Below are 27,688 nucleotides of genomic sequence, written 5' to 3'. Positions count from 1 at the left end.
TTGCTAAAAGTAAGACCAAAGAGAAGTCAGCAATGGTTAGGAAGGGCTGTCACTTCCTGATGCCCCTAACCATAGTATGCATGGAGGGCGTACAAAATGGCAGCACCCTTCCACACGGGCGCTGCCATCTTGACGTAGCGGACGCATAGCATCCGCACGTCATGCCCCGGAAGTGACGCAGCAAGTGTGCGACTAGCGCCTTGCGGTGCCACTTCCAGGCCGCAAAAAGAAGTACCATTTTTCGGCTTCTTTTTGCCATGTGCGGGAACTGCGCGGTTTGGCCACTGCGGTTCCCGGATGTGGCAACCAGCAGCACTGGCAGACCACCACTTTCAGGCAGTCTGTAACGCACCTATGTTAGCTTTAAGACATTAGCTAGCAAAAGTCAAGCAACAAAAATATCCAAAACTTGCTACACATGTAGTCAACAAAAGGCATTGGATTTATCACATCTTTGTATTTAATAATAATAATAATAATAATAATAATAATGATGATGATGATTGGATGTCATTATAGTGGTTTCTAAGGGTTGAGCCAAATAAAATGGTTTCAAAGCCCTTTGAAGGTGGGGGCATTTAGATGAAGCACTCCTCCAAAGTGGGCAGAAACTAGATTGAATCCATATTCCAAGGCTAAAAACCTGAGCAACCCCCCCCCCCCACACACACACACGCATACATTTATTCTGGTGGTTCTAAAGGAGTAATCCATCCTAACCCTAACCTTTAAACTGTACATAAATGCACCAGTGCAGGTGTACATTTAAAAAGGTCAGAGCCGCCTTACCCAAGTGGTCAGGACAGCAATGCAAAAAAGTGAAAGTGTGACATATCCAATGGATGTACATATTTACAACATACACAAACCAGACAGACCAAGAGCAGTGAAGGGGGTGAAGGGGGCATACAGGTGGGGTCTCCATGATAGTGCTTGGCCAGTGTTTTACTGGGCACACTGATGCTCCAATGCCCTGTACATGTGCAGGGTCACAGGTGCAATTGTGAGGCCAATCAAAGAGGTAACCATCTAATGGGATGGCTTCTAGATAGCAGGCAGTTTCTGGTTGTGTGTTTGTGTGATAATATGCATGGATGCTGGGGAGGTGACCAAAAAATTACCAAGAGACGCATTTACCCTTGATGTAGTCGGGCCATGCACATTCAGGCTGCCTTGGGAGCAGCTGGTATAGATAGTGGGGTTTCAAACTGCTTTCAGAAAAGGCAGGTTTGAGCCAATTTCCCTTGCCCATCTGTTCTGCCCCTAAGGTCCCATAATATGTATGTTCCTGAGTCATATGAGATCACACTTAGCGTACTGTTGTGGACACTCTGTACCTCACAGTCAGCAAAGCTGTTTTCTGATCTATTCAACTGGCATTTTTAAACACTTGAAAAACCAATACACTCAAAGAGGCCTGGGTTGCCCTGTTCTGATCATATAATATTAGAGCTATGAAAATGTAAACCGTAGTGTGGATTCAGTTGTTTCATCTGAAATAATCACAGCAGGAAGATTGGCCTTAGCAGTTAAATTTTTATTTTGTTTTTGCAATGCTGCCTGAACACCAACAGAGCAGCTCACAGTTTTTAAAAATGATGTGCAATCACCAGCATTCTTGAAGCATTCATAAGGCCACCATCATTATATGGAAGTTAATGAGAACACTCAAACATATTTAAGGCAGCTTGTTTGCGGGGGGGGGGGGGGCTCACTTGAAACAATGCACAGTTCATATTCTTGATCTTTTATTCTCATTAAAACAGTGATCAAGAGGAGACAAGCAGCAGTTATGTGCATAAAAATCTGAGATGCTGTAATTTAAACTCAAGGGAATCTGAGCATGACTTGCTTTTTAATTAATAAATTGGTAAAAACAAATTTCATTGTTTATATTAGTCTATTCAGTCCTTTAAAAAAACAGGTGAAAAGTTTATGCTTCAGAGGCAGAAGAAATTGAAAAAAATTCTACGCTAGAGTTCAAAAGGAAATTGATCACACACCAGAATGGGGTTTTTCATAATTGGAATGCAAAAATTAGGAAATATAGCAGAATCAGGTTTGGCCTAGCATCAAGAAATGAAACAGCAGACCAACTGACTAAATTTTGTGAGCCCACTAGTTTGTTTATCGCAAACCCATTCTTCAAGCAACTCAAGAAGTGTCTGTATATATGGACAACACCTGATGGCCAATACAGAAATCAAACAGACTACATCATTAGAAGGAGAAGATGGAGGAACTCTATCCTCTCTACAGAACTACTAATATTAAAAATTAGTATAAAACAAAAGAAGAACACTCAACAACAATCATGCTGAAATACACCTAAAGTACATCTCCGTAGAATTTAAGGATACTTTGAATAATACATTTGCACTATTAAGCCTAATTAACCGGGCATTCAGGGAGGAATGCAAAAAGACACTACCTGTAGTCAAAAGGAAAGAGAAGTCAGAATGGATGACAGATGAAACTCTTCAAGCAGTTGAAGACAGACAAAAAGCAAAAGTGAAAGGTGACAGAAATAGAGCCAGAACCCTGAATGCAACTGTCCACTGACTTGTGCCCAGGGACAAGGAGAACTACTATAAAAATCAAAGTAGATAAATAGAAGGTGACAACTAAAAAGAAAGAACAAGAGACCTCTTCCAAGATATGTGAGAAATCAAAGGGAAATTTAAACCAAGATTGGGGATGCTCTACAACCAGCAGGGGCACACAATACATGACCAAGTAGAAATAAAAAAAAAGATGATGGAAACAATACATGAAAGAAAGGGTGACAGAGTCATTTGAGAAAGAGCCAGATGAAGACGATGCTTCTATTTTAGAAAATGAAGTGGAAGTTACAGTCAGAGCAATTGGGAGAAATAAATCACTGCAAACAGATGGCATACCAATAGACTGCTTCAAGCTACAGAGACTGAATCTACTCTAGTTCTAACTAAAATCTGTCAAACAATATGAAAAATAAATGAATGGCCCACAAATTGGAAATCTTCAATATACATTCCTATCCCTCAAAAAGGGATACCAGAGACTGCAGTAACCACAGGCCCATTGCATTAATCTGCCATACAAGCAAAGTAATGTTTCAAATTCTACAACAAAGATAATAATAATAATAATAATAATAATAATAATAATAATAATAATAATACATTTTTATTTATATACTACCCTGTGGTGAACCAATCCGGGCGGTTTACAACATTAAAATAACATACAGCATAAAAACAATATATTACCTCCCCCTTTAAAAAGTTATTAAACTGCATATCTAAATTAAAACCACAATAACTAGTTAAAAAAAACAATAAATTAAACAAAATAATACCAACTGATAAACCACTGCAACTTCAGTTCTAAAGAAAAGAAAAGGGGGCTTTGGAGACATTACTGAGGAGGGGGGAGATCCTGAGATCCTGAGGCCAGGATACTTTAGTCTGGGAAGGCCTGCCTGAAGAGATCCGTCTTGACAGCCTTTTGAAGCTGTCCAAAGATGTTAATTGACGGATCTCATCCGGCAGGTCATTCCAGAGCCTGGGGGCGACAGCAGAAAAAGCTCTCCGGGAGGTCGCCACAAGCCTCGATTTTTGAGGCTGCAACAAGTTCCTCCCAAAGGATTGGAGGGCGCGGGGAGGATTGTATGGGAAGAGGCAGTCTCTGAGATAGCTTGGACCCAAGCCATTTAGGGCTTCAAAGGTAATAACCAACACCTTGTACTGGGCCTAGAAACCAATAGGCAGCCAGTGGCTATTTCTCACACTATATATGATGTTTACCATATATAGTGTGAGAAATGTCAAATACCCCACCTTGGTTTAGGAAAGGAAGAGACACTAGAGATAATATTTACAACAAAGATCAGATCTACAGCAAAGATGTTTACCATATGTGGAGATAAAAATGACAGACGTCCCAGGAAGAGGTACTAGTGATCATATTGCAAACATGTGTTGGATAATGGAATGCCCCAAAGAATTTCAAAAGAAAATCGGACTGTGCTTTTTTGGCCCAAAAAAGATGGGCAAAAAAGGCATCTTCCACATGGTGGTGGTGGTGTGTGTGTGTGGTGATTAGACAATGCATTCCCCCAGCCTGTGCTGAAGTCACACTGGAGCCACCTTAGGCTACCCAAAAAGGAGTGGATATTCTTCATTTCTTTCTGCAGCCCATTTGGGACCATGGCAGCAGGTGCCCTTGGGGCTGTGGCATGTGGTTGCTGCAGTCCTGGGACGATCAGGGTGGGAGCAGCTTCTGGGTGCTCCTTCCTGCCCATCTGTTTCACCTCATAGATTACAGCAAAGTCTTTGATTTTATACATAATGAAAAACTATCGCTTCCTCTTAAAGAAAGGGTTGTGTTACAAAATTTGATTGTCATGATGCATGATGATGTAGGGACTACAGGACAGAATATGGAGCAGTGTAATGGCTTCCCACTGGCAAGAGGGTCAGCCAATGCTGCATTTTATCACTTTATCTGTTTAACATGTATGCTGAACATATTATGTATAAAGCAGGTTTAGATTCTGAGGAAGTAGGTGTGAAATTTGGAGGAAAAAAATCAACATTTTCAAATATGTACATGACATCATGCTTTTAGCAGAAAATACCAGACTTGGAATGATATGGGAGAAAGTCAAGGAAGAAAGTGCAAAGGCAGATTTATAGCTGAACATTAAGAAAACAAAAATAATGATCAGAGATGATAGAAAGGAAATAAATTATTTGAAAGGTGGTGTATAAGAATATTTCTACAGAAATCTACCATGGATTGCTAAAAAGACATATAAATGGCTGGTTACACACCGGCACTTTAGTGCGTGACGAGCACGCACTAGGATTACAAAAGGGCGGTGCTTCCGCACCGCCCTAACCCTAGTGCGTGTCCCGTTCACGCACTAAACAGCGGCGGCCCTTCCATAGGCCGCCGCCGTGAGGACGTCACGGCCCTGCCGCCTCTAGATACGGGGCGGCGCGGACGTGACGTCCTCAATCCGCAGCAGGGCGCCTAGGGCGCCCTTTCCGCGGACCAGGAAGGAGCTCCGTTTTGGAGCTCCTTCCTGGTCCGTGGCGCCGCTTTGCTTTGCTGGGTGCAGCCTTCAGACAGCTGCGCCCAGCGAAGCAAGGGAGAAAGGGGCCAAGCGGCCCCTTTCTCCCCCTCCCCAAGGACACCCCTTTTCTGGCTGCGGGGAAGCGGCGTTTTGCTGCTTCCCCACAGCCCGAAAAACGGCGGATCGGAGCCTCAGCGGCTGCTGGTGTAACCACTGAAGCCCTGATACTTAACCCGCCAATGAGTCTTAAAGCAAATCAAGCCTGAATTTCCCCTGGAAGCCAAGTTGACTAAACCGAGACTGTCATACATTGGCAATGTCATGAGAAGACATGACTCACTAAAGAAAGACAATAAACCTTGATAATAATAAATAATAATAATAAAGTTTTATTTATATACCGCCCTTCTAAGAAATCAGGGCGGTGAACAACAAGAGGTAAAAATACAATTAAACAGATCAATAAAATACATTATAAACAGTAAAAAACAGTTCAATAAAAATAGTAGAGATAACATGTTGGCAAAAAATGCTGACATGACATGGGGGGGGGGGAAGAATTACTGGTCTGGGTAAGCTTGTTCGAAGAAGTGGGTTTTTAACCCCTTCCTGAATTGAGGTAGGGAGGTGGCTGAGCGGAGCTCAAAGGGCAGCGCGTTCCAGAGGTTGGGGGCTGAGATGGAGAAAGCCCTCCTAGAGGTGGAATTATATTTCACCTCTGGAACTCTTAGCAATAGCTGCCCTGAAGATCGAAGTGCGCGGGGCGGATTGTACGGAGAGAGGCGGTCCTCCAGGTACCCTGGGCCCAAGCCATTTAGGGCTTTATAGGTAATAACCAACACCTTGTATTGCGCCCGGAAGCGAATAGGCAGCCAATGTAAGTCTTTAAGGACTGGAGTTATATGACTGGCCCTGGCAGTGCCAGTGACCAGACGGGCTGCCATATTCTGCACAAGTTGCAGCTTCCGGGTATGGTACAAGGGTTGCCCCATGTAGAGCGCATTGCAGAAATCCAAACGAGAGGTTACCAGGGCGTGTACAACAGTTTCAAGGTCTCCCCGGTCAAGGTAGGGACGCAGCTGGCGTATTGATAAGGTAGAAGCAGGAAAATAGAAAGCTGGATAGATTCAATCAAGGCAGCCTCAACCCTGAGTTTGCAAGACCTGAGCAGGGCTCTTGATGATAGGGTGACTTGGGGGTCTCTCATTCATGGGACCACCTTGGGTTGAAGCCAACTTGATGGCAGTTAACAACAACAAGAGAGAACCAAATACAGGTGATTGAGTCCTTCTAATCTCAAACTCCCTGTTTCGATTTTTGAAAGCCTGAAAAGAAATTGTAACACTGTTCAACTCAACATGATTATAGAGCTTCATGAACGGACAGGATATCTTGATAGCACAGGGTTCTCAAAGGCACACTGCTTTGTAACAGTGTCTACTTGGATGCAATTATAGTTTCTTTGCAGGGTGGTCAGAAATACATGTGGGAAGACTGTTGTGTGGATTTCCTGTTACATTGTTTCAAGGAAACACAACTCAAATAAGGCCTGTATACCCCTTCATGTAAATCTGCAAAACCACAAAGCATGTAATGAAGTTGATGGGTCATGCTCTGTTGACTAAAACCTCTACAACCTTACTGTACTATAAAATACTGTACTGTTTTAAGAAAAATGGCAACAATATGATTTAATCAATGAGCTACCATAATAGGTTTGCCTCCTGCTGTTCCTATAGCTTAATCTTTTCCTTGAGTAAGTTCCTTGCTGTTTTCCCCTCTCCTTGTCCATGTGGGAAGATTGCTGATTGTGTGAAAAGATTTCTTTTCAACCAATACTGGTGAATGAATTGTTGCTCTAATGTGGGCTCTGCCTGATTAGTGTAAAGGTAAAGATGACAAGTAGGGATGTGTGAATTAGAGATGGCACAGACTACAAATACAAGAATCCCTGTATTCTCTTGTGCTGCTCTATGCCTGGATCGAGTCATGATTCAAAAGCAGTGTGCACTCAAACAGAGTAAAGGCTTAAAGATTTTATTAGCAAACTACAGAATAAAATTACAATGCTTGCATCCTTTCTGGTGTTGGAAACTTTGTGGAAAAGACAACAAACATACTCCTGAAGCCAGTCAGCATGTAGCTCCGCGTAATCATGGCCCACACATAGCAGGGTTAGGGAGTGTGAGGTTGCTGCACGCTCCCTAACCCTACTATCGGCTCCATGACGGCACTTTCTGGCCATCTGTCTCGAACCCTATCTGCTACTGTGGACATGTATACTGTATTTGCTATTAACGAGTAAATTTGGTATGTTTTCTGTTTATGGAGAAAAATATTAACAGCAGTAGCGTTGGTAAAAACAGTAGACACTGTAGGGTTTTTTGTTTTGTTTTGTTTCTGTACAAAGGGTTGGAGGAGCCTACTTAAGGTACAGGGGGCATGGTTTTTCAAAGGGCTGTGAAGAATTATGTTTCCTTCTTTCCCCACCCCAGTATCTGCAAAAAGGCTGGAGAAGTCCTTTCATTCTATAGGTGTAATTGATAACAAGGGATTATTTCTGTATTAATCTGGACATTCATGAACAATTAACTCCTTTTAGAGGCATAGCTGTTTTGTGAGACATTATGTCAGCCATGCAACAAATAGATATGTGGTTCAGTTACATATCAACAAATTCAGTGGGGAATATAAAATAAACACTTGGTGAACTGACTACTTAATAGAAAAAAACATTTTAAATTTATTTTGCCTTTATGCATTGTAAAAATTCCACCTGTTCTGATTTGGGATGGATAGTCCCAGTTGGTACTCTGACATCCCACCTTTTCAGCAGCTTTTAAAATGTTCTAGTTTCTCTCTCCTTCTCATAATTTTGCCCTTTGGCCTCCACTTATTTCAATTGAATTTAGAATTCAAAGCACAAATGTACTTTGCAGTCTATTATTCAGTAGTGGGGAGAGGATAAGAGGGGGCAGAAACTACTGCAGCCCCTCCTAGTTTATCTATTATTCCTTATTAGTAACCTTTGCCATCTTGACCACATTCTGATATTGTTTGGCCACATGTGTCCTGGTTTTCATCTGTGGAATGTTAGAGGGTCAGTGCTATTTGGATTTTAAAAAAAAAATCTGAAAAGGTAGTATTAATTAAAAAGTAAAAGTAAAAGTAAAAGATGAGACTCTTTAACTACTAAAAAACACCTTCTCAATCTCTACTGTGTTTTTACTAGTTCTAAAATTTGTTTTAGAACAAATGTATTTTTGTCTTCCCCTCTTTCAACAGAATTAAAGACCTTCGTTTTAACATCTATCACATCTTCCCGTCCCTAAAGTAACACCTGTAAATGCACAATAATGTTCTTTAAATGACCTGTTTAAGGATGCATTGCAATGTAGTTCAAGAAAAGAGGTGTCTCTAAATATATTTAACAAGGCTAAAATTGTTCTCTAGCACTATAGTCTCTTGAGAGGCTACAAAGCAAATTGTTGATGTCACTTCTTCTGTGTTTTCTTAAATGAAATTCGAAGCCAGTTAAACTCAAAGTCATCGTTAAGGCAAGATAACAAAGAATAAATTATGCTTTATATAATGTCAGAACATTTTAGAAGTTATGATCAGGTATGCTTGGAACTTGGTTGTAATTGCCCATTTTCTGGCTCTTCACACCTACTTCTGAGCATGTATGCCTAAATACCAGCTGACAAGCATACCTTAATTATTCCAGTGTCTTCTACACCGAGAGGTGAGGTGATATTGCAGTTAGCAAGGAGCAGAAATAATAATAAGAGTAAAATGAAGGATGACAGAGCACAGGTGAAACAATTACTCAGCAAAATGCAATCTCAGAAGACAAAACTAACTTCAGGTCAATGGTCACTTAGCTAATCTTTCACAGTCCAGCCACTGCACAGGAATGTTGAAAGATTAGATCCTTTGGGGGATTTAAAAAGTCTTGTTTCTTCCCCTACCCCATCAGCGCATGTGAAAACAACTTAGACCATAGTCAAGGAAACAGATATGTGCATACCATTCCCAATAAGACCTGTTCAGGCACTTGCCTGGTTGCATGTGGGACTATAACTGGGGATGGGCATGGATGCTTCAAATCTTGCAGCATAAAAGGAAATAAGTTAGTCCTTTGTACATCCAGCATAAGAATCTGAAGAGGGCTTGTAAGTAAAGTTATGGAATGCAGTTATAGAGTTCCAGTAATGGACAGCCTGACTTTATCAGGATACCTGATCACAGGAGTTCTATAATTATGTTCAATTGGATGCAATTATAGAATCCTCTTTAGACCATTGCACTCAGGTTATTAGCTGCAGGGGGCAAATGGGCTAATTTGAATCCCTACGGATCATTTCATACATGAGCACTGCACTGATATGGAGAAGACTGGTACTACCTAGCATCATAGTAAAGAACAATTTTGTTCATACATTTATGTCAATGCCAATTTATGCTTATGCAGTGTATGCAATACATTTTTGCTTATTCCAATTTACTTATTCCAATTTGGAGTTTTTGTAAAATTTAAATATATTGCCAGGCATACACATTAAGCATGCAATGTTTTGTCATGTTTTCAAAAGGTGTCTAAAAATATTCTGTCCCATCTTTCGGTCTCTACGTAAGTGTGCGTTTTTCTTGATTATATGGCAACTGGGCACAGTAAGTAAGCCAATATGGCATAAGACCAGGATTCAGTTCCCAGCCCAGCCATGAAACCCACTGGGTAACACTTGGCAAGTCACATGCTCTCAGCCTCAGGGTAAGGGACTGGAAAACCTCCTCTGAACAAATCTTTCCAAGAAAACCCCATAAGTTGGAAATCACTTGAAGATACACAACACAACACACACACACACAAATAGGATTTAAATAACAAATTTTACCATTAATTTAAATGTACCCCATATTGAAGAGAAATCCTTTATATGCCACTAGCAATTCAGTAAAGGAAAATCAGTTTTGTAATATAATAATGTGAACTGCAACACCATATTGGCATTTTTGTATATTTCACCCTCTTAAATTAACTGTATTGCCATGGCTCTCCAAAATTCTCAAGATCAGTTCAATACTCCATTCCAACAGATTTAATAAGAACATTAATGGATCTAATCTCAGCATCAGAGAAATTATTATTTTGCTTATCTCTCCAACCCCTCCCAATAACTTTCTTGCTATAACACCAAACTATTTTATATGAACATAAATTTGTTTGGATTGGAGTATATATATTAGACTCCTTAGGTTCCTGATTGTATGAATCAATACAATGCAGTACTGGCTCTTGATTTTAACTTGCCCTGAAATTTTAAATTACCATAATAACATCATAGTTTTTTAGCAGTACAATATAGTATCATGCAAAAGTGTTAAGGCATTGTAATCGTACTTCCATACATTAGTTTTATAGCATGGGGGGACTCTTTCCAGCCATTATAATATAAAAAATGTACTTAATGACAATGGCCAGAGGGTTCTTTCTATCCCCCTCCTTGCATTTTAAAAACAGTATGATATTATAGCATCTTAGCACTTACAGCACGCTTAAAGCTTAAATGAATCATTTAGGTGCCCTTTAATATTAGAATATTTTAGACAAAATTAAGTCACAAAACTATTTTAGTTGAAAACTAAAAACAGAGAGACCAGTTATATCTATTGCATGGTTATAGTGAATGCCTGCTGAGCGACAGTAGGCTTGTCATGTCTTATATGCCACTGGTCCCAGAAAAGCTCATCTCTTTAACAAGACTGAAGAGCAGCACGGATACTGATTACTGCTCATTCCAAATAAAGCTGAATATGATATTATCTGATTAAAAACAACACAAAACAAATGACTACAAGGAAAATAATGGTATTATTTTAGATGCCCTGTGACAAGTGAGTGAATGAAATAGGGAATGAAAGCATTAAATAGTAAATATGGTTGAAGAACACTACATATTATTTTACACCTCTTTTTAGGGAGGAAGATCCATCTAGCATTCAGTTATATCCACTATATCTGTGCAATGGACACTGTTAATTGAATGCAATTCCTTATCCCTTGGAACCTTACATGAACTCCCAAATTTTCTTGGGAGAGTTAAAGGATCAACTAGAACAGTTTTAGGAGAGTCAGACAGATAATATAGGGAGGATGAAAGGAGGGAATGGGAAAGGCCAAATATAAAAGCAGATGCCTACTCATGTGACATTAAATGGAGCCTTTGCTCATTATTACATGGCGCCTTTGATGGAGGTAAAGCAGAGGTTAGTCAGACTGATTAACCACCCACATGCTTCTTTTGCTCATTTGCCTGTCCCATACTGTGTCTGTGGGGCTTGGACAACTGGCTTTAGGTGGTGTCTTTAAATAGGCTTTCACCTGGCATGGGGTGTGAGTGAGTGAGTGAGTGAGTGAGTGAGTGTCAATATAAATCTTCAGTGATCATCCTTGGCACCTTTTGGTGTAGGGTAGGGCTCTGAACTCCTTTTATAGAGGGCTGAGACCCAGGAGGTTGAAGAAGGAGGCTACCCTTAGGTTAACCTGGGATCTGGTGGATATTTCCTGGGTTATCCCTTCCACCCATCTGTTTCACCCCTGAGTTAGGTCAAATAAAGTGGCCCCTGCTAAATCCAATTGTAATTATCTGATTTCATTATTTCCATGGTTGGTCATCAAAAGCTTTAGATATAGGTCACAAGGCACACGGGATTCGGGTCAAGGATCACTAGCAAAACAGTTAACTGAACCAATCCCACTACAATTGTTTTTCAGTCTCTGACTAAGTTCTGGCAGTCTTACAGCAGTCTTAAGTTTTAATATTAAACCAACAGAATGAGACAGAAAATTGTCAAGAACCTCTAAAACATGCGGCTAAAAATTAACTCATCTGGAAAGAACTGAAATATTTTATTAATAGTTGACTTAACAGCTTATGGGATTAATTGTTCTTTTTTAAAAAGTGGATCTTTTTTATTACACAGTTATAACCTGCACTAATGATTTGAGCTATGGCCATTTATGAAGAAAAGACATGTCTCCAAAGTCTTCTGCCTTCTCCATTGAGAATAAAATTAAACTTTGTAAAGAAAACAATTGTTCAAATTCTTATTAAAGCAGAACAGAATAAAGAAAAATTTCTTGGAGAAGGAAGTATAACAACTGAAGAGTGAAACACTTACTGAAGCTGTGATGTTAGACTTTAAAATACCCCAAAGACTGGATTACTTTAATTCCCACTTAGTGAAGTTTACATAAAGGCTTCCCTGTCAGTTGCAATGGACTTATAAGTGTGTTTGTTTATGGGTCTGAATAATGTATTGTCTGTGTTGTTGTTAAATTGATTTTTATAAAGTGTTGTTTAAAGGCTCATGTCTTTAAAGGACACTGCAATTGCTATTGCCTTCATCTGCTTTCTTTTTCTCTCTTCTTTCAACTTATTTTTTAAACATCCCTACATTTGAATCCCTTTAATGAGAAGTATTTAGTTGCATTGTCTTCCTGTATGGCAGTGTTAAGAGTTAGCAAACGTCCCATGGCAATGTCCAAGTTTTTGTTGTTATATGCCATCAAGTTAATAGTGACCTAATAAATAGGAGACCTGCAGGAGCCCATTGTCAATAGCTCTGTTAAGATCTTGCAGGCTCAGGACTGTTGCTTCCTTGGTTGAGTCACCTGTAATGCAGTTTATTTCTTTGCTAAACATGGGGCCTATATGCACAGGCCACAAGGACCCTGTTCTCTCCACCTCACATTGTCCTGTCTGGACAATGCAGACAATTAACCCTGGGCCAGGATTTGCCAGTCCAAATACTGACCCAGCAGTCCTGGATTGATCCTGGCTGAAAGGGCCTTAATCAAATCCCAAAAGAACAGCTGTTTGTCAGAGAGTTTCCAGGAAACCTCAGTGACAATGCAGATGGTCTCATATGCCTCTTACCTGCTGCCACCACCACGTCTTCTCTGAAGGCCCCCACTGTGACCTGTACTGTTAGGAGGCTTCTGGCCATGCGGGTGTAGCCAGACAGCCTATTGCTGTACTTATGGGCTATGATGGGGGCCTTCAAAGAAGATGTAACATGGTGCTTTGTAAGAGGCACATGGTGGCAGTGGAACCAAAGCACAATGGCAGGTGGTTGTATAAACACCCACCTCTTGCCTGGGTTGGAATAAGGAGCAGGATATCACAAGCTTGGCCCCATGGTATCCTGACCACCTGTTCAGTCCCTAGGTTTCCTATATTCAAGCTCACTGAAAGCAGTGATTCCTAAACAATATGCCAGGCACATTATATATAACCATCCATTATTCTGCGTGGATCCTTCACTCAAGTTTCCATCAGTATACAAAAAGATCTTGTAGCATATTTGAGACTAACCCACTGCCTACTGATGTGATCCCTTTGCATACTGATATTCCAGACTAACGCAACAATGGAGCTTATCGCACACACTTTTGTCTCCATTCTGGGCACAGGCAGGGGATGTGCGTGGCTGAGTGAAAATGGAATTTATTGCATGCTAAACTGTCAGCAAGCCATCACTCACCTTAACCTGTGCCCAAGGCAGGCAAGATGCGTAAATTTAGCTCAGCCAGAAAGATTCTGGCTGAGCAAGAAAGTTTTCCGGCTGAGCGAAATTCACATGCCTCAGCCCAGCTTGGGGACGGGTTAGGATCAGCGATGACATGGGGACACCTTGCTGACAGTTTAGTATGTGATAAACTCTGTTTTCACTTGGCCACGTGCGTTCTCTGCCCATGCCCAGAATGGATCTCTAGAGAGGTGTAACTCAGGGGTGGGATTCATGCCTTAACAGGCTGGTCCTTGAGTTTTTTATACGGATTTTAGAACTGCATAACTTCCCTCACCTTCCACTTCAAATAATTTGTTTTTGTTTACTACAACAACAACAAGAACAACAACAACAGGCTAGAAATTTATTCCCGAGGCACACTTAGCATTTCAGAGAATTTGGAGGAGAACCTCAAAACAGAACAAAATTGCACCCCTAATTTAATTCCTTTGGTTATGGAAATATCACTTTCAGTTCTGAAACCTTAGGCCTGACCCTTGGAAGTATTTCCACCCCTGCTCTGTGTAGAAAGAGTATCTCAGAATCCTTACTGCCAAGAAAGAACAATTTTACCACTGATTCTTGAGTGACTGGGAAAAGGACAGAAAGAAATATTGGTGTTAGTTTGCATTTCCAGTCAGGTGGCTGCCATCTCCTCCTGCAGGTAATCCATTAAATACATATTAGGTTGGTCAAGGTTTGGGGACATTCAATTGGGATAGTAGATGTGGATTTTCCCACTACCTCTATCCAGAGCAGCCCTTCTTTCTCCCTAAAAACACTACACAGTGGCTCAAGTACCCTAATGTATGGTTAAAGTGGAAGGGGGAACCCTAAAAATGAACTAGAAGCAATTTCTCCATCCTTCCTTCCATTTTGCTGTAAGATTTCTGTGAACAGGAGTTATTACTACTGTTTCTGTTAAAGGCAATACCTAGAAAAAGTTTTAGATTTGATCAGGGATGATAATAATCTTCAATTATCATATACAAGGGGATCGTGTAATACATTTGAGATATCATTCGTGAAGCAGCAACAAATAATGTTAGCATGTTTCATTGCCGATGTGAGAAACTGCAGTTTGTGAGGACTCTTCACAGTTCAGGGCTTCTTTTACACAAAAATTGTACATTATTTTCTTGTAGGGAAAAAAAACAGCATTTTATCCAAGGGAAAGAAACACTTTCTGTTCAGAGAATAACATTTATCACAAAACTTTTGTTTCTTGCACAGAAAATGATGTACAGGGAAAAAACAAAACCCTGTTCATGTGGATTTTGTGCAGAACAAGTCCCAAAGTCCAGAATTCTCCTCGTCAGTGTTTTGTGAGACTTGAGGAACATGTTGTTTGTTTGCTTGTTTTTGCCATTTTGTAAATATTTTAAAATATATTTTCTATCCCTAGACTTGACAAAGGAAGAGTAACAGTCAGGCTCACTCATATGAACAAATAGAAGCATGTACCTTTTTACAGAATAACTCTGACATGATCTATATAGAAAAACCTCTTCGGAGGAAGGGGTAGAAGACATACCATTCTCCTGCCAACACACACAGTAAAGAGAATGTAACCTTTGCTTCTGTGTGAAAAGAAACAATATAGGTTTTTGAGTGTGATGCTGAGAAAGGGTCAGCAGGTCTAAAATTTATCTAATCTTGAAAGAACTGAAATATTTTATTAATATTTGATTGAACAGTTTATGGGATTAATCTCTGGGGTTTTAAGGATCTTTTTATTGCACACTGAGAAGAGTCTTTTGGTTTTCAACTTCTCTGAAGATGTCATATGGAGAGCAGTGAATCATATTGCTGGACTGTTCCTCTGAGAAGATGAATGGATAGTGATCATTCCATATATATTAACACTACAGGGCTGACTATTGATCTGATTTAATTCAAAGAAGTGAGCTAATTTCTTCCCTTTTCATTCTGACCTACTTCCTTGAATAATAGAAATTAGACAAAAGTAACATTTCATAAAAAGATTCAAAGCTATTCTTTCACCACTTGATTAAGCAACATATGGATTGCTTTCGATCAGTCACTTTCACTGACCCTAGCCTTCAGAGAGTGGTCCTAAGGTTAAACACTACTCAGAGTTCACTGAATAAAGTACAAGGTTGTAAATATAACAAAAGGTTGAATTAGTCACTATATTAAATTCTTAGTGGCAAGATCTTTTAATTCAAGTTGTGTGTGTGTGTAAGCCTGCAGGGACCTGATCAGAACTGAGAGTATGACAAACAGACAGGTCATGTTTGAAGCTCCTGGTACTGTTTTTTAAACATCCCGCCCTCTTGTTCATGGTATTAAAAGATAGTAAAAGAAGAAACACATCTCTGTTGCAAATCACTGAATTCTCCTCTTATTTTTTAAGCTCTTGTCTTAAAACAGGCGGGAATAAAGGTGTAGCTATCCTTTACCCCACTTATAAGTAAAATAAAAAAAGATGTTGTTCTTTGTGAAGTCAAAGGCTTTCATGGCTGGCATCCATAGTTTTTTGTGGGTTTTTCAGGCTATGTGGCCATGTTGTTGCTGTTGTTTTTGTTGGTGGTGGTGTGTGTCTTCAAGTTGTTTGCAGCATATGGTGACCCTAAGGTGAACCTTTCATGGGGTTTTCTTGGCATATGACACTAGTTACGATGTTAGACGCAAGTGTGTCCCACCACACTGCACCCCTTTCTAAAAGCATTTCTAGATGTCTCTTGCCTCTTGTCAACTTTAAACTCTTTCTACTATTGGATTATGATCCAAAAAGGTTATGGACAGTATTTCTACTTTCTGTAATTCATTACAGATTATTTTAGATCTAAATATTAAATCGATCCTGGATCAAGATTTAAACCTGCCCGAATAAAAAGTATAATCTTTAACTCGTGTGTGAGTCATTCTCCAAACATCTATCAGGTCTAGATCTTGTATGAGGTCAAATGGGGCCAATGGTAGTTTCCCTTGAAATTTTGCCCCTGAATGATGTAATGATCTATCTTCACTGGGGTATATCATCCAGTTCCAATCTCCTAATACAAATATTTTTTCATATTCATAATCCCTTATTTTTTGATGTAATTTCTTGTAGAAATTTGCTTTGTTATCCTGGGGTGCGTATATGTTAATTATTAATGTCTTATTTCCCTGTAATTCAACTTCTACAGCTAAGAAGTAGTCTTCTTTGTCTTTAAATATCTCTTTTACATTATCATTATTTTTGACAGAGATTGCCACTCCCTTCTTATGTTTTTCATTTGAAGCTGTAAAAACACTGTGTCCCAGGTGCAAGGAGAACACCACAACAGCTCACACCAAAAATGGCTCAGTGTAAAAGTGTGTGTTTGTGTGTGTTAAAAATAGGTCTGTGGAATGGTGACCAGTTTCCTTAGACAGCATTTGGCAGAGAAATAGAATTAAGCAAGGGTAAGCAGTGAGTTGCAAAAGCATGAAAATTATCATCTACAGATCCTATCATACATTGCTGCCCCAAAGTAGAATGAAGGCCCACAACAGGTGCCCAGATGGACTGGGAATTCAAATTGTACCAAAATCTATGGGGACATTAAAAAGTGTGGCACTCAGCTACAAAATGAAAAAAAGGTGCAGTAATTGACTGGAATTACTAGGAAATGCAATGAGTCATGAGAAATGTCACACAGATTCTTGAAAATAAAAGCAGTAAATACAGCAATGAAAATCACTACAACCCAGCACTATTGGCCAGTCTGGATGAGCCTTTAAGAAAACATTGCAGCTAAAAAAACCCCACAACAATAGCCTTCCAGTATCACAGATGCTTCAGGATATAAAATATAATACCTGCAATGTGTCCAGTGTCTAAATCCAGTTGTTACTCCCACTAGAATAAAACCATTAAATTAACTACTGAATGATAAGCCAAAATTTCACTAAATCCCATTGATTCAATGGTTCTATTGTAGTCAAGAATACACTTTGACTTTAAGCCTACAAAGGTAAATCTTAGAAAGCTGAACTGATGGGCTCCTGGAGAGTTCTACATCATTTCACCCACTGAATTTTCTAAATCATGTGGACCTATTTAAAAGTCTCTCACACACTTGATTACATTGACACCCACTGATTTAAAACATCCTATGTTTCAGTATTTACGTGGGGTCATACTCAGCAAAACTGCAGTTGTTTGAAATCTTCTGGACAGATATTCATGCCACTTAAACTAAAGTACACTACGATATGCTTAAAATGTTAACAACATAAATTGAATAAACTAAAGAAGATTTGACTGCACAGGAATCAGTTAAGCAAATGAAGAGCTAAATCCAATGGCTAATCCCAGTTAGAGTAGATTCACTGAATCAATTATGGCATGATAAATCAATCATTATGCAAGTCCCTTTACTCAGTAGTTTTACTTTAGTTGCTACAGTATTAGTATTTGGATTGGGACCATTATATATAAAGAATAAAAGGGGAAAATGTCATATTCTATAATTATTCAGAAAAATTAAAATTATTAATGTTTTGGGAGGTAGGAAAGGAATTCTGTGGAGTTCAATTTTGCCTACAGCATTTTGTATTAAAAGAAAATAAACTGTACCTTATTTGCAATTCTTCACCCAACTTCTGTATACCATTTCAATGTGATGGCCTGCGAACAAGAAATGCATATCTTCTAAAGCCTTTTGTTTACAACGTTATGTACCAGTTTTACACACACACACACACACACACACACACACACACAACTGTTTTTCCCTACTCACTACTTACAATTTATTACTATCAACTTTGACTCCAATTCCTAGGGGCATAGTTGGTTGCAAAACTAAAATTTAAAGAAAAATAAAAAATGGAAAAATGTCCTGGCAGATATTGTACACCCTTTAATAAGACAAATAATAAGGAGACGAAGCTCGAGGCATTCCTCCAGAAAGTTTGCATATTCTAAGGAAGCACTTGTCAATTAAGAAACCAGACAACTAATGCAAGATTAATGTATCAGACGCATAAATGTATACAACATGACTAAAATTCCCCAAGGCTATTACTCCCATATAAATCTCATAGGGCAAAATGTGTTCACATCTGCAGTTTATAGATTTGCATTTCTCCAATATTGTTTAGAGATATTAAAAAAACATAATTTACATCTAGATTGAATTTGTTTCTCCCTTCATTGTAAGCCAGAAACAATCTGAAGTATGCAAAAGGAAAACCCATAGCCTTGGGATCAAACATCAAACTAAGTTCTGGTTGTACTCAGGGCTGATTAATTTTTGCAGGCACACCCATTTAATGATACAAGGGAAAATGTGTGAGACACTGAAAAGCATTGTCTTTGAAGGGAGACAAAAGTTCAGCCTGTGGTTTGTGGCCTAAAATAGCTATCAAGCTAGCATGAATGGCTGCTGGTAAGCATCACTTGTCAACATGGATGCACCAGCTGAGACATTACTTTCTCCATGTAGCTTGCTAATGGGGATGTCCCACATAGAGGGCTTAGGGTTATTTATTTATTTATTGGATTTATAAACCACCTTTCTCCCAAAATGGGATTCATAGAGACTAGATCAACTGAACAATGCTATCTAATAGACAGAAACATGTATACCTTCAGCCCTTTGCCAATCACATTGCTGTTTGAGGGATGCCACATATGACACATACACAAAACCAACTCATGACATGTCACTCTGACTTGTGACGGAGAAGCCTAACATAGCTGCAACATGGATCAAAAACATTTCCTTTTAAATCTCTGACTCACCACAACACTGCAAGAAACCATTAGTAACAAGAGGCAGAAGAGTGGAGATTCTTTGGGTAATGATAGTTATTCATATAGTAGTGTATGTACTATAAATCGACCTCGTTCATATAGTAGTGTATGTACTATAAATTGACTTTGTTTATAAGTTGTGGGCAGGTTTTGGGGCCAAAAATATGGATTTTTATACAAATAAGTCAGAGGTGGAACTTAGGGGCATGTAACAAAGGATGTAAAGGATGAAGCAATGGAAAACAATGCCAGAGAACTTACAAAATTCCAGCAGACATAACTAAAGTGTGAGTGGATGGGGGGGAGGAATTAAAGTAAATGGTGGCTGTGTGGAGGAAACTTCGAGACATAGATGGAGTTATGAAAATGTGCACAAAAGGGATGAAAATGTCAAGGAAAAAGCCACATGGGTTATACAGTAAGAGAAATAAAACTTGTAAGTGAGAGTCAGAGTGACTCAGCAGAAGCCAATAGAGAACCACACAGGTGTGAATGGTAAGACAATTAACAGGTCCAGAGTGCCAAGGACAAGAAATGCATAGTGGATAATTGGACACACCTGACAATTGTTAAGTGGTCAAGGCTGAGATGATGAAATCATTAATTGTGGGATGAACAAGGAGAACCAATGGGAATGATGTACACGCCTACTGGGTGGAAACAGACCACAGTAGGTGGTACCATGATTTGGCTATAATAATGACTATAGATCCCAGTGCATTTTGTGGGTAGTAGTTGTGGGTAGTAGTAGTGGATTGCAGAGTGGAGAGTGAGGAGTTGAGTATTGTTTGGAGCTGTGTATATAGTAGAATAAAGTAGATCTTTTATATAAGACTACTGAGTTGTCTGGTGTCTTGGGTGAAGCTATAAGAACCAGCAGGACCCTGGTGAAGAAGGGTGAAGACTTCTGTGGAAGCAAGAGTGAGAAGGCTTGGAGAGTTTGTCGGGGTCTTCAGCCTGTTCTCTGCAACTCTTGCAAAGATATAACAACTGGCCAAAACTGGTCAGCGTGGTGCACAACCAGGTGGTGAGTTCCAGGCCAGGTGAAGAGCCACAACTCCCATCATCCCTGACAGAAAAAAACAAAGCAAAGAAAATGGCAACTACATTAGCAGTGATTATAGCCTCTAATGTGATAACTTTGTCTAATTTTAATCCAGAAAAGCTGACAATCATACACAAATGTCTCCTTCAAATCTTTTAATTTCTAATTCCTCTTGGCAATGCTTTGAAGGGAAGCACCAAAGAGCTGCTTCTGCCATCATTTCCCCACTCAAACACTCAAAAAGGTCAGAAGCAGCAGTTTTTTAAAAGGTCCTCCCAGGTTTGAATAAGCTCTTGCCTTTTACCACTTTACTCAGAGAAAGGGATATTTCCTTTTTTATATATATATATATAAGAGTTAAAGTAAAGTACTTGCATTGACCTGTGGATAAATTAACCCAGCTCTTTTGGATCAATTTTTAAATTAAAATTTGTAGACTTATAGATGAGTCTATACAGTAAATATCCCCCCCACCCCGGCTGAGATCACTAACTATGGAGAAGCTATTCATAGCTATTCCCAGTGCAACACATTACACTATGTTGAGTGTAACATCTTCACCAGCCTATAATAGCAGTTATTATGTAAATAATTTATCACTTAGTATTTCTGGCCAATTTTGGTTTCAATCCTGTAGAAAAGCTCAAAATATTCCTTACGTGAGCTAATTGGTATAAAATTGAGTGATAGCTTGTGTGATGTAGAAGTTCATAAGGGAGACCAGGGTTTGATACTTCAATCAATTCTGGGAACACATTGGGTTACTTTCGGCAAGTCACACTTTATCAGTGTTAGAAGAAGGCAATGACAGTGTTAGAAGAAGGCAGTGACAAGATTGATTGAATCAATCTTTTCGATAAAATCCTATGATAGGGTTACCATAGGCCAGAGATGATTTGAAGGCACATAACAGCAAATGCAACTGCATAGTTCTTATACATAGCCCTTTAAAGCTAGGGAATACAGGCGGGTTACATACTGCCATTTGGGACGTCCTCAGGACGTCCCAGTTTAAAAAAGGGGCGTCTCTCCTAGACGCCCCTACTCCTGTTACGGACTCTGTCCATAACAAATGGCGGCGGCCATTCCACATGGCCGCCGCCATCTTGACGTAATGGCCGCTCTGCGTCTGCATGTCGCACCCCGGAAATGATGCCGCGAGTGTGCGACTAGCAGCTCGCGGCGTCTCTTCCGGGGAGCAGGAAGGAGCGCGATTTTCACGCTCCTTCTTGGCAGCGTCCAGGAACCGCGCCGTTTGGCTGCTGCGGTTTCCGGACGCTGCAACCGGCGGCGGCGTGAGACAGCCCCTTCTGGGCCATCTGTAACGCGCCCCAGTTTCCTCCAAGCAAATTCTTTTTTCAGAACTGCAGGATTTTAACACAACTTTAAAGGACAACATTTCCTGAACTTTTTAGTGTATTCATAAAACAGATACTGGTATGGCTTCCACCGCCATACCCCTCACTTTTCCACGTGGACACATAGGAACATATGCACACATAGTAAACCATCTCTGTCTACATACAAACATTTGTACTCCTGTATATCTCCAGCCATACATTTCTTGAATGTGTAGAAATTGGGGATGAGTCCAGCAGGATCAATCTTGTACTTTTTCTGTAATCTTGTAATCCTGCACTTTTGCCTTCACTGAACATGAGTCAAAGGCTACAGAAAAATGGAAATTCAGATTCAAGCCTAGCCCTGTCTCTGAAGTATTAGGAATTTCATATATGGACAAACACTTGATTACATCCAGAGACAGCCGTATCATACCACTTGTTATTTAGTTAAATTTAGCTTATTTAGCTTTTAGCTAAATAAAAAAACAGTCAGCTAAAACTGACTGAATGTTCAGGTTTTAAGAACATTCAGAACTGGGACTACTTTGTACACATGATTTTCAAATACAGTACTTGCTCCATGTAAGTCATTACCATAGTTCTGTTGATTACTCATATAACTAACCAAAGTTTTTACAGTTAGTCCTCCATATCCATAGGTTCTAAATCCATGGATTTAACCATCTATAGCTTAAAAATACCTCACCCTAACAACAAACAAACAAACAAACAAAAACAAAAACAAAAAACCCACTAAAAACCAAATCAAACCAAAAATAACACATTGATTTTGCCATTTTTTTATAAGGGACATAATTTTACTAGGCCACTGTATATAATGGGACTTAAGTATCCACAGATTTTTGTATCCATAGGGGACCCTGGAATCAAACCTTAGCAGATACGAAAAACATATGTGGTTTTCTATTGCCAAGAAAACAGTCAAACCTTCTAATTAGAGTCACTCCAATGCATTATGTATTCCAGTCATTCAAATTCTACTATCAGTATGCTACAGGTACATTGTTGATTATTACAAAGAGAAAATTACAGAGTCATTTGGTAATATTAACTAAACAGCCCATTAAAGCTAAAACTGTTTATCAGACTTGTGTAATGACCAAAAGATTTACTTTAGGCCCTGGTTTGGTGAGTTAAAAACAGTCTAATTTTCATTAGTCCAATTTGGAGACTGCTTTATTCAATTTAAATCTAAATTCCAATCGCAGTTTAGGAATCTGTACTTTCAACAACCCCCCTCCATTGACTATCACTGGTAGTTAACAAGCATCTCCAATAATTTTTCATACATGTCAGAATTATATGAAATTTGCACATATAATAGTTCAGTAGGATGTGATTGTGCCTGGGGAAAAAATCAGAAACAAGTTGTTTGTGTGCATTTGTTGTTGTTGTATGCCTTCAAGATGTTTCCAGTTCATGACAATCCTAAGCTAAACCTATCATAGGGTCTCCTTGGCAAGATTTTTTTTGGGGGATTAGCTTTGCCTCCCTCTGAGGCTGAGAGAGTATGACTTGTCCAAGTCACCCAGTGGGTTTCCATGGCTGAGCAGGGATTTGAACCCTGGTCTCCAGCATAATAGTCCAACACTCAAACCACTACACCACACTGCTTTTTGTGTGTTATACAGGAGTCTTGTGTATTACAGGAGCTTGTATAACACAGGTTCACTTTTACATGTTAGAAAAAAAATGTTCTCTGTAGGAATTTTCCAGTCCTCCAGCATGATTCTATGGTATGCTTCCACCAGAGGTTGAACATAGAGAGTCACGCTTGAGGACCTGTCCTAGACGTTCCTGGGGAAAACAACCTTTATTTGTATTTGCAGAATGCAATATATGAGCATTGTATTTCCAAGTACAAAAAACCAAAAATGGGTTGGAAAGAGGTGTAGATGCTGTTAAGGCCACTGATTTTAGGAGGGGAACGTTGGTCACTTTGAGGCATCATAGAATCATAGAGCTGGAAGACACCGCAAGGGCCATCCAGTCCAACTCCCTGCCATGCAGGAAATCCAGATCAAAGCATCCCCGACAGATGACAGGATGCCATCTTTATCAGTGAACTGAGTGTTGAAAAATGGCAAGTACAGGATGAAGCATTCCTGGAGCTCTTGTAATGGTCATATTTTCATGTGGATGATGCTTCCGGTGTTTACCATGTCAGCAGCCAAAAGCATGAGGTTGGGCTCCTGGATACAGATGGGGAACCTCATTTTGATAAGTGAATAAGTGGTAACAAAGAAGAGACACCGCTCAGGGCCTCTGAGGGGCAGGAAGCACAGTAAGACAACGACACAGTGGGAAGGCATAGAAAGCCCATAGAGAATACTTCTGTGGGCTCTTGTAGGTCTTTCTACAAAATTTTGGGTAGAAGGAAAACATTTAAAAATGCATGAGAGGATTTGCTTTCTCCCCGTTCCACATATTGTTGGTGCTCCTGTTTGTTATACAGGGATGCCATGTTATAGAGGTCTCCTCGTGTGCTTTACAGTGGTTACATGGCATTTGCAAGTGATGGATGTGGAGCATACAATAGCAGAGGCAAAAAAACTACAACACACAACATTTTCAAGTGAGAATTTTGCAATGCTGCATCTTCCTAGCCCACACAGACCCCAGGAAAACAGAACAAGCAAAAAGGATTGATGACAATCAGTCCTGCGATTTATTATTTCAACATCTCATATCTAAGTCCCATAACATATTACTTTAACATCACTAATGTAAGGTGCTGGTGATGAAATTTAAGGCACTTGAAAACTGAAGAAGCACATTTCTCTTGTGAGATCTGAGATATGTGGGAAGGCCCTACCTGTGTCCTACCAGTGGGAGTACAGGGAAGATCTTCTGTGTTGGGCCATTTCAGTTGAAAGAGTGCTTTCTCCTTTGAAGTTCAAACAGTACTGGCTTTGGCTTTTACCACAGTCTTCATGGTATAAGAATCTTTTGCATAGTCCCACTATTTTAAATCATTTAAAATGATTGTTTGATAAGTTTAGACCACAATGGGCTCACCAAATTGGTGGGCTAGCAATCTGTGGACTGGAACTCCTGTGGATCACTCTACCCCATATTAATCATTGGTACTGCATGCACACAACCACACCAACTTGGCCACACACATGGTACTGGCCATCAATTAATATGGGCTTGAGCTCCTGAAGTTTTTTTTTTCCATCTGGAGAGGGCCCAGAACCATAGCTCAGCAGATAAGAAGTACACACTATATTTTAATTTGCTTTTAATGGCTCTTGGTGCTTTGCATTATTTTATCTGTACAGCACGCTGAGATCTTATCTCACATGGTGAGATATAAATATTTACACAAATAAAGAATTTTTAAACATTTTGTGTTCAAGTTTACAATAAATGGAGACCATATACAGTTGTTACAATGATTTGTAATTTAATGAGTACAGGGAAAGTTCATGGACAAGACAGTAATCTGCTACAGGCTCTTATAACATCTTCTCACAATCAATGTGAAGGTAAAGTATGAAAGTATATTAACCTGACCACCAAAGCCAACATTGGAAGAAAGTTCATATGAAAAGAAACAATGGAAGCTACAACAACAAATTATATATTGCCGATTTCCCAGAAATTGTTAAGAAATGCTGCTTCACTCGCACCAACAAACAGCCCAGTAGGAGAACCGATAATCTTTAACATGAAATCAGCTTTATTAGTTCAGCTGGCTGGCATTAGAAGGAAATAACTTTCCAGAGGTCTGAAGCCCAGAGCAACAGGTGACCTATTATTTTATAGAGTCTTAGACAAAGGAACCTCTACTATCTACTTGACTGGCTATAGAAAAAGTTAAACATATATAATTCTAACATTCATTGGTTACAAAAATGCATACATTTGGCACCCCACAGGTGTGCATTCTATCTTTACTTATCAGTTCTGTTTTAACTCACAGTATCAGGATGTTACAAGATGTCATTCCATAACATTATTAATTATGTCCTCATGCGCCTCTCAGGTGCCACAAGGGGTAGAGAAGCCTCCGAGATGTTACTCTGACCTTCTTAGCTTATCCATCTCTAAACACCCTCTCAGTCTGGGCTTCATCTCTAAATCCCATTTCCATTAATCTGTTAGCTATATATATATTGATTACAAATTGAATTTATTTGAATATGGCCACCACACACACACACACACACACACACACACACACGTACATACATACATACACACCATACAACACAGAAATATAGCCAAATTATGTGGCTCCCTTCTTAATAGCAGGTAAATTCCAAACTCCTTTAGAAAATGAAAAGATTTGTAGGAAATGGCTAAAGGATGCTAAAATATCCAATATAAAGTTTGAGAGATCAAAAATTCCATGCATAGAATCCAACCATTACAAGCTACCGATGGAGAAAATGTATTTCTTTTTATTATATTCTGATTTAATATTTGTAAAATAGCTACTCTGAATTAGTGCAAATATAGTACATAGCCTTGGTTAAGTCAGATTCATTAGCATGAAATATGCAAGACCAGATCCAAGAATGTGCCATCACAGTTATACTGCTTATTTCATTTATATTATTTATTTCCCCAAATATGTACTGTAATATAAACCATAATAGAAATATTATCATATCAAATTTATTCTCTCCTTTTTTTTCCAACCATAGCAAGCAAAACCCAGTAATAGTTACTGTGTCATCAAGGACTGGGTTCAAACTCCCACTTAGCTACAGAATGTATGTGGTTACTTTCCATTAGTCACTATGATTCCACCTCACTTAGCTTGGAGAGTTATGGAGGAGTTTGTATCTTGCCCTGAGCAACTTTGAAGTGTGAAAAACTGATAGAAATTATTGGATCGCTGTAATGCCCTTTACATGAGTTTGAAAACATTCTACAAAACAGAATTAATGCAAGTGGAGAGAACATATACTATAATATGAATTCTAAAAGATTACCATACATTGTTTATTTCCATGCTGGTTTCAAGGAGATGATGTTAACCTAGAAAGTCATAAGTGATTTGGGATTCATGAACCTAAAGAAGCATGTCTACTATATTATGTCTTTATACTGGCACATCCTTAGACTGCAGTGGTGCTATCTCATCCTACCACTTTGCTGCTGTTGTTAACTGTCCTTGAATTAACCCTGACTCATGATTTCCCTGTGGATGAGACATCTCCAAGGCCCTCTGTCCTCCATTTCTCTGCTTAGGTCCTGTAGGTTCATCCTTCTGACCTCCCTGGGTCTATCCATCTAGCTCATGGTTTTCCTCTCCTTCTACTGCCTTCTGTCTTTCCCAGCATTGTCAGCTTTTCTAATGAGCCATGCCGTCTCAAGATGTGGCCAAAGTATGACAGCCTCAGTTTCATCATCTTGGCTTCCAGGGAAAGTTCCAGTTTAATCTGTTCTAGAAGCCATTTGTTTGTCTCTTTGGCTGCCCATAGTATCCTGAGCACTCTTCTCCAGCACCACATTTTAAATGAGTTGATTTTCTTTCTGTTAGTTTTCTTCACTATCCAGCTCTCACATCCATACATGGTTTTGGGGATAAAATGGCTTGGACAACTCTGACTTTAGTGTTCGGTTGTATGTCTTTACACTTTAGGATCTTATCTAGTTCTTTATGGGAAGTATATTGGGTATGGGCAAAAAATAGGGCCTTCTCCATGGAATTACCTCTCTCTGGAATATCCTTGCCCAAGTGCTACACCAAACACAATTTTTTTTTTTTTTGGCATTTCAGCATCAGTCTGAAAATCATCTGTTTAATAGGGTTGTTATGTATCGTTTGCAACCATTACAATCAGTCCTGCTGCTAACTGTCTTATTACTTTCATCAGAAGTGTTGTATTTTTCTTGCTATACACTATGCACATAGGATAGTAAAAACAACA

The 27,688-nt window shown here is 39.4% G+C and overlaps 1 protein-coding gene across 1 annotated transcript in view; it reads right to left on the bottom strand.

The window, feature by feature from the left end:
* PCDH15 (protocadherin related 15) overlaps positions 1 to 27,688 on the bottom strand; it is a 648,893-nt gene that overhangs the window by 564,494 nt on the left and 56,711 nt on the right. The window contains exon 3 of the mRNA XM_042459844.1: positions 18,210 to 18,260. The gene's annotated coding sequence lies outside the window, so the exon portion shown is untranslated. The remainder of the gene's footprint in view (positions 1 to 18,209; positions 18,261 to 27,688) is intronic.

Source organism: Sceloporus undulatus, chromosome 3, assembly GCF_019175285.1.
Source record: "Sceloporus undulatus isolate JIND9_A2432 ecotype Alabama chromosome 3, SceUnd_v1.1, whole genome shotgun sequence".
In the NCBI taxonomy this organism is placed as follows: Eukaryota; Metazoa; Chordata; class Lepidosauria; order Squamata; family Phrynosomatidae; genus Sceloporus; species Sceloporus undulatus.
Note: the sequence above shows the minus strand (reverse complement) of the source record. Positions and strands in the feature narration are given on the sequence as shown.